A 13,635-nucleotide genomic window follows, 5' to 3' on the forward strand; every position below is an offset into this window, starting at 1 on the left:
GGCGGCAGCGGCGGCGGCCCCCCCTCCTCACCCGAACATCAGGGCCCTCCAGACCCAGGCGCCCCAACAGTATCCTTTTCACCTTCCTGTCGGCCCTTCGGTTCTCGTCATCGCAGCCCAGGGGGACCCCGCAGACCAGGGGGACCCCGCAGCTCAGGGGACCCTCCTGTCGGCCGTTACAGCCCAATCGGGAAAGGGGCAGCGGCTCAAGCCCCTGCATCGGGCTTGGCCGGAGCTTTTGGGATGCCCCGGCAGCCGCACTGCGAGGGGACCCCGAGACCCTCAGCAGTACTGTGAAAGCTAGCTCCACTTGGCCATGCTTCTGCAGTCCCTTCCTTTTAGAGCTTGGGGACCCTTCTCCCCTAAGGTGCCTTCCCCCTCTTTATTGGGCAGAATTTGCTTGGTGCCAGGGACCAACCCTGCAGGGAAGGCTTTTCTCTGGTTGTTGTGAGGATTACACCCTTCTACTCACCTCCCCTCGGCTCCCCCTACAGCGGGACACTATGGGCTTCCCTAATTATTATTAGTACATAATAAACTTTATCGGTAAATTTCTTGTTTGAAACTAATCAGCTCGTTTCCGAGGTAAGTTGGATTTTCAGTCTAAGGTGAAGATGTACAGAAAGCAGTTCCTCTGGATAGTTTTTTCAGGTAATGGGAGAGTTGTGATGTGGTTTGTGGTAGGTCGAGATCTAAGGAGGAAATGTGACGCCGGACGCTTCCCTGTCTTTGACCTTTTTAAAGGAAGAGGAAGTTCACTGACATTACCCATCACCCACAAAAGTCTCACTTGGAAGATTTGTGTTAGGCTGAATATTTTTAATGGGCTTTGATTTACTCTTCATAGGCCTGATGATGTCTAGCGAGTTACCAGGGCTTCTGGAGGAAAGTCTAGTATTGAATGTTTCGACTGTAGAATTTTGGACAGCTTTGATTGAAAAGACTTGGTGATGGGGTATTTTAGTCAAAAACTAACCAGTGAAGGTAAAACGTTGAATTCATGAATTCCACGGAGATTTAGAAAGGTATTGCGTACCTGAGAATAACATTTCATCATGCATCCTCCTCCCTGCATCCACTGTATTTGTGTAAATCAATAATGATTGGATGTTAGATGTGTTGTTGTATTTGTGTCATCGTGTGTTTGACTTTTAGAGATCGTAGGATGTTTGAGCAAGTAAGAAGCTAACTGCTGTGAGGTCCCCAGATTGTTTCACAGTCTGTAGTTTGATTCTTGTCTGTATAGATTACTTTGAGAAGGGAAAGCAGTCTCCCTTCTAGAGTCATTTCAGGTCATTGTTTGTTTTCTGCCAAGTGTCATTTTCTCTGTTCTTTAAATCTAGTTCATGTTTTTCAATCCAGGCACCGTGGTGCAGTGTAAAGATAAATTCCTTTCCAGTGTGACGTGTGTACTGATTTCATAATGTTTTTATCCTGCGTGGTTGTGTTCAATTAGGAATTGTTCGCCGATGAGAAGGTGTAGTGATAACTTAGCGTTGCTTATGGAAAACCTGGTTAGTTTTGGTCAGTGTCTCTGGGGTTGGGGAAGGTTGGCTGGTTTGCTGACTTCAAGGCGGAGTTCAGTGTTGGATCTCTTAAACCTGTCTTTGCTTACTACTTTGTGAGTTTAAATTCCTTTCTAATTTCATGTTTTACCTTGATTGCCTATACTCGGTTAGGACTTTTAAGTTTCTGAATTGTGCCACTAAGTAAATTACTCATTACCTGCATCTTTGAGTTATTTTGGTAATTAAACAGAAATGAAAGGAAACCTATAGTAGGTGTCCTTAATGTACAGAGTAGTAAGGACTGCAGTGCTTAATGTGACACTGCTTGGTGAATTTGGTGGCTTTTTGGGACACAAAGAGCTGTGTTTCAAGTATGCTTTTTCTCAGTGCATTTCATCGAAGGACTTATAAAAACTCTTGAGTTGGTTGCAACATTCAAGTAGTTAAAAACTGAAACTTAATTTTCTTTTGAATAAAAAGCAGCTGTTAAAGAGATAAATTTAAGTGTAATTTCCAGTGTAGATAATTTTAAACCAATTTTAGTTGAATGGAATACTTACTTTTGTGTGGCTTTAAGTTTTTACTTTGCCTCATGCCATTGAAGCTAAAATTAATCTTCCTCTTGATGTGTTTCACAGCTCTTATTATTTTCTGTTTGCTTTTACACACTGAAAGGTTACAATTGCTAAAAATAGAACATTTTATTGTATAAACAGTAAATGAAGTATAGGTTGTAGATTTCATCAGAACACACCAGTGGTGAAGTGTTATCAACTGGTAATGGGGTATTGATTAAAAAAGGATTGTAATAGAGCAGTTCTGCTTTTCTATCCCGAGGGAGTATGGGCATTTGTATTTGATGCAAGTGGTCACTGTTCAATAAGTTGATAACATTTAAGCATCTTGGCAGGAGTGCATAGCTGGAGTTGCACTTTTCATGGCTTGAATGGATTTCCAGACCCTCAAAGTATGTGAGTATAGTTGTGTTTGCATTGGATTAATAAGTTCAGACAGTTTTATTTATTTATTTTTTGAGACAGAGTCTCGCTGTGTCGCCCAGGCTGGAGTGCAGTGGTGTGATCTCGGCTCACTGCAACCTATGCCTGCTGGATTCAAGGGATTCTCATGCCTCAGCCTCCTGAGTAGCTGGGATTACTGGCGTGTGCCACCACGTCCAGGAAATTTTTTGTAGGGTGTGATCAGCGTCCCAAAGTGCTGGAGTTATAGGCGTGAGCCACTGCACCTGGCCAGACGGTATTTTAAATTTGTAAAAGTACTAGAAAGATTTGCGTGGCACTATGTCCTTCATTTATACTTAGTGTTCAAGTGACAAATCAGAAATGAGGAGAAGTGTTACTATTAACGGATTTGAATGTAAACTGAAACCCGCTTAAAAGTAGGAATCAGTATTGCATGGCAGGGCCCATAAGGCCATTTCAAGTAGTAGCCTTTGGCTTAAAAGCAGCAGATGTTGGGGGCCTGGCAGAGGGCAGGCCAGGATGGTAGAGGCTAGAAAAAGAAAAACTCTGATATGAAAAGTGCTAAAGGAATGGAGAAATAGGCTTAGGGTTTTCATAACATAATCCAGCATGAAGTTTATAGGTTATGAAATTAGCACTTTAAAGTATTTGCCTTGAGATATACTCACCGTGACTTTCCCGTATGAGGTTCCAAGAGGCTCTGTGGAGAATCTTAACAGTGATTCTTAACCTTTTCTGGGTAACAAACAACTTTTACATTTTGATGAAAGCTATATGGACCCTTTCCACAGAAAACTGTGCATACACAGAAACTGCTGCTTACATTTTTTTGGGGGGGGCGGTTCTTGGCCCCCCCTTAAAAGCCTAGCCCTTTAGATGGGAATTGCTCACCCTTCAGGTAATTCAAGATAAATGAGTTTGAATTTAGGTATCCAAGTAGTTCTGACTTAAAAAGTACAATTTTGCAGTCTGTTGTGAATACACAATGTTCTCTCTATATGAAAAGACTTCAGGGTGTAATTTCTCTCAGGGTTGCTGACACTTCTGGGGAGTCTAGTTACTGTTTTGGGGCAGCCAATATAGTTAAGAAAATCAGGGCCGGGCGCAGTGGCTCAAGCCTGTAATCCCAGCACTTTGGGAGGCCGAGACGGGCGGATCACGAGGTCAGGAGATCGAGACCATCCTGGCTAACATGGTGAAACCCCGTCTCTACTAAAAATACAAAAAACTAGCCGGGCGAGGTGGCGGGCGCCTGTAGTCCCAGCTACTTGGGAGGCTGAGGCAGGAGAATGGCGTAAACCCGGGAAGCGGAGCTTGCAGTGAGCTGAGATCCAGCCACTGCACTCCAGCCCGGGCGACAGAGCAAGACTCCGTCTCAAAAAAAAAAAGAAAATCAGGCGGTGGGTTCTTAATAGGAGCTAAATTTGGGAAAGACCTGTATTAACCAGAAAATACCTCATGTTCTTAGCTAGTCTGTCATACATATATGACATATATATTAAAAACCACTATTCCTGTTACTTATTTTGGTATTAGAGTTTTCCTTTTTAATTTCTGTATTGATATTCAGTTTTATCTTACAGGCTGAAGCCAATAACATTTTCTGTCTTCTTTTTTGCCTGTCTACCAAAGCTAAATCTGAATAATTAATAATAGTATTTATTTATTGAGTTCCTACTATCCTGGGAGCCAGACATGCATGATTTTATTTAATTCCCAGGAGAACTTTAATAAGGTAGTCGGTATTGTCTGTATTTTATAGATGAGGAAACTAAAGTGCAGAGAAGTAATGTTTCCAGGGTTCTCCTAGTAAGTGGTGGTCTGTGATTCAGACTAGTATGACTGACTCCAAAGCCCGTGAATGCCTTTTTTACTATGCTTGGCTGTTTCTCACCAAGCCTGTATGTGGGAATGGGAGGAAGAATACCTTCCTATATTTGAGAGCCAGGGGAAGGTCCATATACAGAAATGAGGAGCAATCTAGAACACAATGATACTGTACTTTGTTTTAATTAGTTAATAGTCACATACTGCTAGACAAGTAGGTTATCTTTACCTTATTGAGCCTTAAGACATAGGCCTTTGGTTCGGTGCATGTTCCTGCTTGTTCAGAAGTTAGCAAGGCCTCAAGCAGAATACCATTATAATTAGCAATTAGAATTCTGTAGCTCATTTAGTGGCCAGCAGTCTTTCTGCTCCTAAGCCCCACCATCGAGAAAACGTCAAATACTGAGTACAGATCCTTCTATAGGAGGACAGAGGGCAACAGATACAAGATGGAGATAAGGAAGAAAGTTACTCAGATGCCTGAGTTCCAGCTCAGCTGCTGCTTCTTCCTGTCCTAGGTTTGTGGGTTTCAGAGGGAAGTATTTTCTATACCTGATCTTAGCTAGAAAGTCAAGAAGTGATCAAAGTGAAGTATTTTCTATCAAACCATGAGAGTTTAAACCAACTTAGGACTGATACGTTGATTTTCCATGTTGGGGTTTCTGATAACATTTTAAATTTATTATTATTATTTTTTTTGAGACAAGAGTCTTGCTCTGTCACCCAGGCTGGAGTGCAGTGGTGCGATCTCAGCTCACTACAACCTCCACCTCCCGGGTTCAAGTGATTGTCCTCCCTCGGCCTCCTGAGTAGCTGGGATTACGGGTGTGTACCACCATGCCTGGCTAATTTTTGTATTTTTAGTAGAGCCTGGGTTTCGCCATGTTGACCAGGCTGGTCTTGAACTCCTGGCTTCAGGTAATCCGCCTGCCTCAGCCTCCCAAAGTGCTGGGATTACAGGCATTAAGCCACTGCACCCAGCCCTGATCTGGTGAAACCCGGTCTCTACTAAAAATACAAAAATTAGCCGGGTGTGGTGGCGTCTGCCTGTAATTTCAGCTACTTGGGAGGCCGAGGCAGGAGAATCGCTTGAACCTGGCAGGCAGAGGTTGCAGTGAGCCGAGATTGCACCACTGCGCTCCAGCCTGGGTTACAGAGTGAGACTCTGCCTCAGAAAAACAAAACAAAAGAAAATGAAATCAAAGGTCTTCTAGAAAATGTTTGAAAACCACACCTTTTTTTTTTGTTTTTGAGACCGAGTCTCGCTTTGTTGCCAGGCTGGGGTGTAGTGGCATGATCTTGGCTCACTGCAACCTCTGCCTCCTGGGTTCAAACAATTCCCCTACCTCAGCCTCCTGAGTAGCTGGGACTACAGGTGCACACCACCATGCCTGGCTAATTTTTTGTATTTTAGTAGAGACAGGGTTTCACCGTGTTAGCCAGGATGGTCTCTCTCTATCTCCTGACCTCGTGTTCCGCCTGCCTTGGCCTCCCAAAGTGCTGGATTACAGTTGTGAGCCACTGCGCCCGGCCGAGAACCACATCTTAAATCAGTGGAGAGGATTCCTGTAATTCCAACACTTTGGGAGGCCGAGGTGGGCAGATCACGAGGTCAGGAGATCGAGACCATCCTGGCTGACACGGTGAAACCCCATCTCTACTAAAAATACAAAAAATTAGCAGGGCATGGTGGCAGGTGCCTGTAGTCCCAGCTACTTGGGAGGCTGAGGCAGGAGAATGGCGTGAACCTGGGAAGCGGAGATTGCAGTGAGCCGAGATTGCGCTACTGCACTCCGGGCCGTGGTGACGGTGAGACTCTGTCTCAAAAACTAAAACAAAAACAAAAAATAAATAAATGGAGAGCGTTGCCACATTTTGCCATTTATATTGAGGCTTCAATAGATGTGGCAAGTTTATAAATTCATTAATTCAGCACCCACTGTGTGCTGCTACACTCAGTGCTAGATGTAGGATTGAAGAGCTAAGGTAGAAATATTTGCCCTCAAAGAACTTGGTCCTTTTGGGTAGAGGTGGGTAAACAAAACGTCATGAGGCAAGTACAGTGATAATTCTGCTGTGAGGGTAGTCTGGGGAAGGAGGAGTTAAGGCTTTCTGAAAGAAGTTGACATCTCAGCTAAATTAGAAGAATGAATAAGAACCCCGGTTTACATAGCTTTCTTTTCTGCCACCCTACTTTTCCCAATTCCGTTGCTGCTGCGTAGAGTTTTAACAAATGGATTTCAGTCATGTTTCAGGCTTTTTTTTTTTTTTTTTTTTGCTAGAGGAGATACCAGAGAAAGTGACAAACACGAGCTAAACATTCAAAGTATTTTCTGTATCATAATCTGAGGAATTAGTGTATGAAAAGGAGCTACATATCTGATCTGATCTGTGGTTGGTCTGTTCCTGGTCTCCTTCCCACTGCATCTTATAATATCCTTGCCCTTTTGATACTAGACTTTGGCTTAGAAACAGTACTTGCTAGCCTTAAAATAGATTTACCTTGGTGTATTGAGAAGTGCACCTGATTTGGAGGCAAAAAAACCTAGATTTGAGTTTGGCTCTTTCATTGTAATAGATATCTTATCTTGGACTAACCATGCAACTGCTCCAGGCATTGGTTATCCCTTCTCTGAAATGTAGGGGCTAGACTCATTTATTCAGTGACCTTCTTGAATTATGATTGCTTATGATTGTCCTTTGAGATTTGTGTTATTCTTGCAAGTAGAGGGGAGGGATTTACAGAAACCAATTAATGGTTTCTTTGTCTGATGGTAAGTGACATGTTTCTGTGGTGGCTTATTGATATTAGAAGATACTAACATGGGGCAGAGGCAAAGCGGTTTGCTCATATAAGCTGCTTCTGGTTTTAGGCTTGTTAATGTTAGATTCAGCCGAAGAGATTGAAGCTCTCTGTAACTTTAGTGGTGAAGACTGTATAGTTAGTTGTGAGATAGTGTGAGACCATAAAATAAGGTTGCCATGGTCATTTGCTGCCTTGTTCTGGGTGATGATACAGTTAGTTCATTATGAGATACGAGGGAAAGTAAGTTCTGGAATAAACTCTTGTAGTACTGTGGTAAGACACAATCTATTTTTGCCTAAGGAATAATACTTTGAGCTAATATAATAGGAAACTAACTAGTTCCTGATTATTAGCCACACATATGACTTTAAGCAATGGATAAACTGCAGCTGAGACTTACACAGATGAAATATTGCAGGCTCCCGAGCGACTTCAGAATTTTCGAATGGCTTCCAGTTCTCTGGCTTGCTGCCAACCAAAAGGAATTTTTCAATCTCCTGTAGCTCAGCTGAAATTTGAGATAGTTAAACTATTTTAAGTGCATTTGAAATTTGTTTTTATTACTGTCTTTTTATATTTTTTTTTATTTTTATTTTTTAGGATTTTGCTCTGTCACCCAGGCTGGAGTGTCATCTTGGCTCACTGCAACCTCTGCTTCCTGGGTTCAAGTGATTCTCATGCCTCAGCCTCCCAAATAGCTGGGATTACAGGTGTGTACCACCACACCTAGCTAATTTTTGTATTTTTAGTAGAGATGGATTCTACCATCTTGGCCAGGCTGCTCTTGAACTCCTGACTTCAAGTGATCCATCCGCCTCGACCTCCCAAAGTTCTGGGATTACAGGTGTTAGCCACTGTGCCCAGCCATGATCTTCATTAACTAGTAATTGTTTTGTACTTTTTTTTTGAGACAGTCTCTGTCGTCCAGGCTGGAGTGCAGTAGTGCAGTCTCGGCTCACTGCATCCTACACTCCTGGGCTCAAGTGATTCTCCTGCCTTAGCTTCCTGAGTAGCTGGGATTACAGGTGCGTGCCATCATACCCATCTAATTTTTGTATTTTGGGTACAGGTGGGGTTTCACTATGTTGGCCAGGCTGTTCTCGAACTCCTGACCTCAAGTGATCTGCCCATGTCAGCCTCCCAAAGTGCTGGGATTACAGGTGTGAGCCACTGCACCTGGCTTGTTTTGTACTTTGTTGAACCCGCTATGTGCTGCCTGACTCTTAGAAGACATTGAATTTTGTTAATAGAATGTAAACTCTATGAAGGCAGAGATTTTTGTTAGTTTTGTTCTGTGGAATTGCTAGCATCTAGAGTAGTGCTTGACAGAGAGTAGGCGGTCTGTAAATTTATTTATTTATTTATTTTTGAGATGGAGTTTCGCTCTTGTCGCCCAGGGTGGAGTGCAGTGGCACAATCTCAGCTCCCTTCAACCTCCACCTCCCGGGTTCAAGTGATTCTCCTGCTTCAGCCTCTAGAGTAGCTGGGACTACACACCACCTCTGGCTGATTTTTGTATTTTGTTTCAGCCTGTTGGTCAAGATGTTCTCAATCTCCTCACCTTGTGATCCGCTCACCTTGGCCTCCCAAAGTGCTGGGATTACAGTCGTGAGCCACAGCGCCTGGCCTGTGAATATTTATTAAGTGAAATGTTAAGTGTGTTGGACTTTGGGAATCATTTGAAGATTAGTTTTAGGATTAATATAGATGGCATCACAACTCACTTATAGCATTCAGAGCTACCCTCAAATTATTTTGCACTGATGTATAATTGAATTGAAAATAATTCTATAATTTTCTTTCAGATGGAATAGCATTGACCCAGTTTACAAAGCCATCTGAAGTGCCTGAGTTGTATTTGAAGTACATATAGATACTGAGGATTAGGGTTGGTATGAAGGCCAAAGAGGAACAACATCTGTAGTTAAATATTATTATTCAAAAGTTATGATTATAAGAACAACATATAATTAAATGAGAATTTTGGAAAAATATAGAAAAGAGAAGTAAAAAATCACTCATAATCTTATTAGTAGAGGTAACCACTTTTTTTTTTTTTTTGAGATGAGTCTCACTCTTGTCGCCCAGGCTGGAGTGCAGTGGCGCCATCTCGGCTCACTGCAAGCTCTGCCTCCCGGGTTCACGCGATTCTCCTGCCTCAGCCTCCCGAGTAGCTGGGACTACAGGCGCCCACCACCACGCCTGGCTAATTTTGTTTTGTATTTTTAGTAGAGACGGGGTTTCACTGTGTTAGCCAGGATGGTCTTGATCTCCTGACCTCGTGATCTGCCTGCCTCAGCCTCCCAAAGTACTGGGATTACAGGTGTGAGCCACCGCGCCTGGCCTTTTTTTTTTTTTTGTGGGGGGACAGAGTCTTGCCCTGTTGCCCAGGCTGAAGTGCAGTGGCATAATCTTGGGTCACTGCAACCTCTGCCTCCCAGCTTCAAGCAGTTCTGCCTCAGCTCCCAGAGTAGCTGGGATTACAGGCGCGTGCCATTATATGTGGCTAATTTTTGTATTTTGGGTAGAGGTGGGGTTTCACCACGTTGGCCAGGCCGGTCTCAAACTCCTGACTTCAGGTGATCTGCCCACCTTGGCCTCCCAAGGTGCTGGGATTACAGGTGTGAGCTATCGTGCCTTGCCACTTTTTTTAAGAGGCAGGGTGGTCATGGCTCACTACAGCCTTGACCTCCTGGGCTCAAGCAATCCTCCCACCTCAGCCTCCCAAGGAGTGGGGACCACAGGTGTGTGCCACCACGCCCAGCTAATTTTTTTGTAGAGATGGGATTTTGCCATGTTACCCAGGCTGGTCTCAAACTCCTGGGCTCAAGCCACTTGCTCACCTTGGCCTCCCAAAGTGCTGGGATTGTAGGCATGTGTCCCTGTGCCTAGCTATGATAACCACTTTTAACATTTTGGTGTGTTTCTTTCCTGATTTTTTTTTTTCCTGTGGATTTTGATATTAGTGGACATACATTTTTGTAAGGTAAAGTCAGATTATGTACATAGTTTTGTATCTTGCTTAATTTGCTACCTAAGTATCTTCCATGAAAAGTACTTTTTTTGGCCAGGTGTGGTGGCTCATGCTTGTAATCCCAGTAATTTGGGAGGCTGGAGCAGGATGATCACTTGAGTCTAGGAGTTTGAGACCAGCCTGGGCAACACAGTGATACCCCATCTCTACTAAAAGTTAAAAAATAGTTTGCCAGGAGTGGCAGTGCATGCCTGTAGTCCCCGCTACTCAGGAGGCTGAGGCCAGAGGATTGCTTGAGCCCGGGAGGTCAAGGCTGTAGTGAGACCTGATTTCGTGCCATTGCACACCAGCCTGGGTGAAAGAGCAAGACTCTAAAAAAAATAAAAAGAGGTACTTTTTTTTTTTTTTTTTTTAATTGAGACAGAGTCTCACTCTGTCACCCAGGCTGAAGTGCAGTGGCACAGTGTTAGCTCACTGCAACCTCTGTCTCCCGGGTCAAGCAATTCTGCCTCAGTCTCCCGAGTAGCTGGGATTACAGGTGCCTTCCACCACGACCAGCTAATTTTTTGTATTTTTAGTAGAGACGGGGTTTCACCATGTTGGCCAGGCTGATCTCAAACTCCTGACTTCAAGTGATCTGCCCACCTCAGCCTCCCAAAGTGTTGGGATTACAGGCGTGAGCCACCGTGTCCAGCCAAGAGATACTTCTTGAATAGTTTTATTCTATATCTACTTGGAATATAAGTGAACTTTTTGTTTCTTTGGAATGTTTTTCTTGGGAATATTTTTTCACCTTTGGCTTTTAGCTTAGAAGTTATGACTGCACATTACAAAGGGGAGTGTTCAAACCTTTATCAATAAGTCAAACATCTTTTGAGTTATTGTTCCTGTAATGTTTTGCGTTATTTACAAGAGTAAAACTCAATGTAACATCACAAGTTTTTTTCCCCTACAATTATTTATATTTCTTTATTATCCCTTTACGTTTATCTTTATATGTTCAGGTATTCTAAGTTTTTAAAAAAGGCTGGGAGTCCTAATTTTTTTTTTGTGATGGAGTCTCACTCTGTCGCCCAGGCTGGATTGCAGTGTTACTCTCTCAGCTCATTGCAGCCTCTACCTCCCGGGTTCAAGCAATTCCCCTGCCTTAGCCTCTTAAGTAGCTGGGATTATAGGCACCCGGCACCACCCCTGGTTAATTTTTGTATTTTTAGTAGAGGCAGGGTTTCGCCGTATTGGCCTGGCTGGTCTTGAACTCCTGACCTTCGCCTTCCATAGTACTGGGATTACAGGCATGAGCCACCGTACCTAACCTATTTATGTATTGACCAGGCTGGTCTCGAACTCCTGACCTCAGGTGATCCACCCGCCTCAGCTTCCCAAAGTGCTGGGATTACAGGTGTGAGCCATTGTGTCCGGCCTTTAGTTGGTTTTCAGGAAGTGTTGGTATCATAAGGAGTGATTGAAGGAAGGAGGAGAAGACCACAGGGATTCATGTGGTATAAGGGAAAGAGGATTGAAGTGTAGGAACAAACGAAATTTTGGAATAAGGAGAGAGAATTAAGTGGAAATAGAAAATGAATACAACCAGTTTTAAACCAGAATACTATTTTTACATTGAGAATGGAAAGGACTGAACCTTGAAGGGACATAAGAAAGGGTAAATGAGATTCCTGACCTTTTTTCTGGGTCCTAGTAATTACTATATGAGAAATAGAACTTAGTTGGAGAACTTCGCCAGGTGCAGTGGCTCGTGGCCTGTAATCCCAGCACTTCAGGAGCCCAACGTGGGTGGATCACTTGAGTTCAGGAGTTTGAGACCATCCTGGATGATGTGATAAAGCCCCGTCTTTACAAAAAATACAAAAATTAGCCAGGCGGAGTTGCGCGTGCCTGTAGTCCCAGCTACTTGGGAGGCTAAGGTGGGAGGATTGCTTGAGCCTAGGAGGTTGAGGCTGCAGTGAGCCATGATTGCACTGCTGCCCTCCAACCTGGGTGACAGAGTGAGACCCTGTCTCCAAAACCCCCCCAAAGCAAACAAGAAAAAACCTTAATTAATTAATTAATGTTTTTTGAGACAGTCTCGCTCTGTTGCCCGAGCTGGAGTACAGTGGTGCGATCTCCATCTCAGCTCACTGCAACTTCTGCATCCCAGGTTCAAGCGATTCTCATGCCTCAGCCTCCCGAGTAGCTGGGATTACAGGTGCATGCCACCACATTGGGCCAATTTTTGTATTTTTAGTAGGGATGGGGTTTCACCATAATTGGCCAGGCTGGCTTCAGACTCCTTACCTTAAGTGACCTGCCTGTCTCAGCTTCCCAAAGTGCTGGGATTACAGGCATGAGCCACTGTGCCCAGCTTATTCATTGTTTTGAGATGGGGTCTGGCTGTGTCTTTCAGACTGGAGTGCAGTGGCACAATTATGGCTCGCTGTAGCCTTGACCTGCTGGGCTCAAGCAGTCCTCCTGCCTCAGCCTCTTGTGTAGCTGGGACCACAGACACACTCCGCTATGCCTGGCTAATTTTTTAATTTTTTTTTTTTTTTTTTAGAGATCTCAGTTTGTTCCCCAGGCTGATCTCAAACTCCTGGGCTCAAGGGATCCTCTTGCTTTGGTCTACCAAAGTGCCGGGATTACAGGTATGAGCCATTGAGCCTGGTAAAAATACGAATTTTTAAAAGGAAAAAAAAGAGTTTAAGACTATAGTCAGGGTTTGGATAGGCAGAGGAGGGTGGATTATGATGAGTGGGTGATCAATATGAACAAAGATTTGGGATTGAAGCAAGTGTAATGTATGCTGTGTTCTAAGGATTTGGATCTGTGTGCTTGGAATGGAGGATTCTCATGGTAGAATATTCAAGATAATGGATTCAGATTCTAGAGCATTTTGAATAAGGGAAAGTTAGACTTCAGCTGTGTGAAACCATTACTTACTTTAAAAACAGCTTTATTGAGATGTAATCCAGATATCATACGAGTCACCCATTTAGATTGTATAATTCAGTGGTTTTGAGTATATTCAAAACCAGTTGAGAATTGTACAACTACCATCACAATTTTAGGATATTTTTGTCACTCCCCAGAGGAATCTGTTTGACTCCGTTTTCCCGCAATTCTCCCTGCCCTGGGCAAGTCCAAGTCTATTTTTTACCTCTATATATATCTGCCTATTTTGAACTTTTTACGTAAGTGGACGAATGTATTTTTTTTTGTTGTTGTTATTTGTTTCTCTCAGCATAATGTTTTCAGGGTTCATCTGTGTTGTAACCATGTATTAGTACTTCATTTTTAAAATTGTTGAATAATATTCCATGTACCATGGACATTTGGGTTTTTTCAACTTTTTGGCCTTTGGATAATTAATAGCCAAAAAGTTGGATAAAATTTCCTCTGGCTCTGAGTGATGTTGCTGTAAACATTCATGGACTTTTTTTTTTTTGAGACGGAGTCTCGCTCTGTCGCCCGGGCTGGAGTGCAGTGGCCAGATCTCAGCTCACTGCAAGCTCCGCCTCCTGGGTTCACGCCATTCTCCTGCCTCAG

At 43.4% G+C, this 13,635-nt stretch overlaps 1 protein-coding gene across 2 annotated transcripts in view; it reads left to right on the forward strand.

Annotated features, from left to right (window-relative positions):
- The window catches only part of EIF4G3 (eukaryotic translation initiation factor 4 gamma, 3), a 374,612-nt gene continuing 360,977 nt past the window's right edge, over positions 1-13,635 (forward strand). For both annotated transcript variants that reach the window (XM_011933977.1, XM_011933978.1), the window contains exon 1: positions 1-69. The gene's annotated coding sequence lies outside the window, so the exon portion shown is untranslated. The remainder of the gene's footprint in view (positions 70-13,635) is intronic.

The sequence above is a fragment of the Colobus angolensis genome, unplaced genomic scaffold (assembly GCF_000951035.1).
Source record: "Colobus angolensis palliatus isolate OR3802 unplaced genomic scaffold, Cang.pa_1.0 Scaffold130, whole genome shotgun sequence".
In the NCBI taxonomy this organism is placed as follows: Eukaryota; Metazoa; Chordata; class Mammalia; order Primates; family Cercopithecidae; genus Colobus; species Colobus angolensis.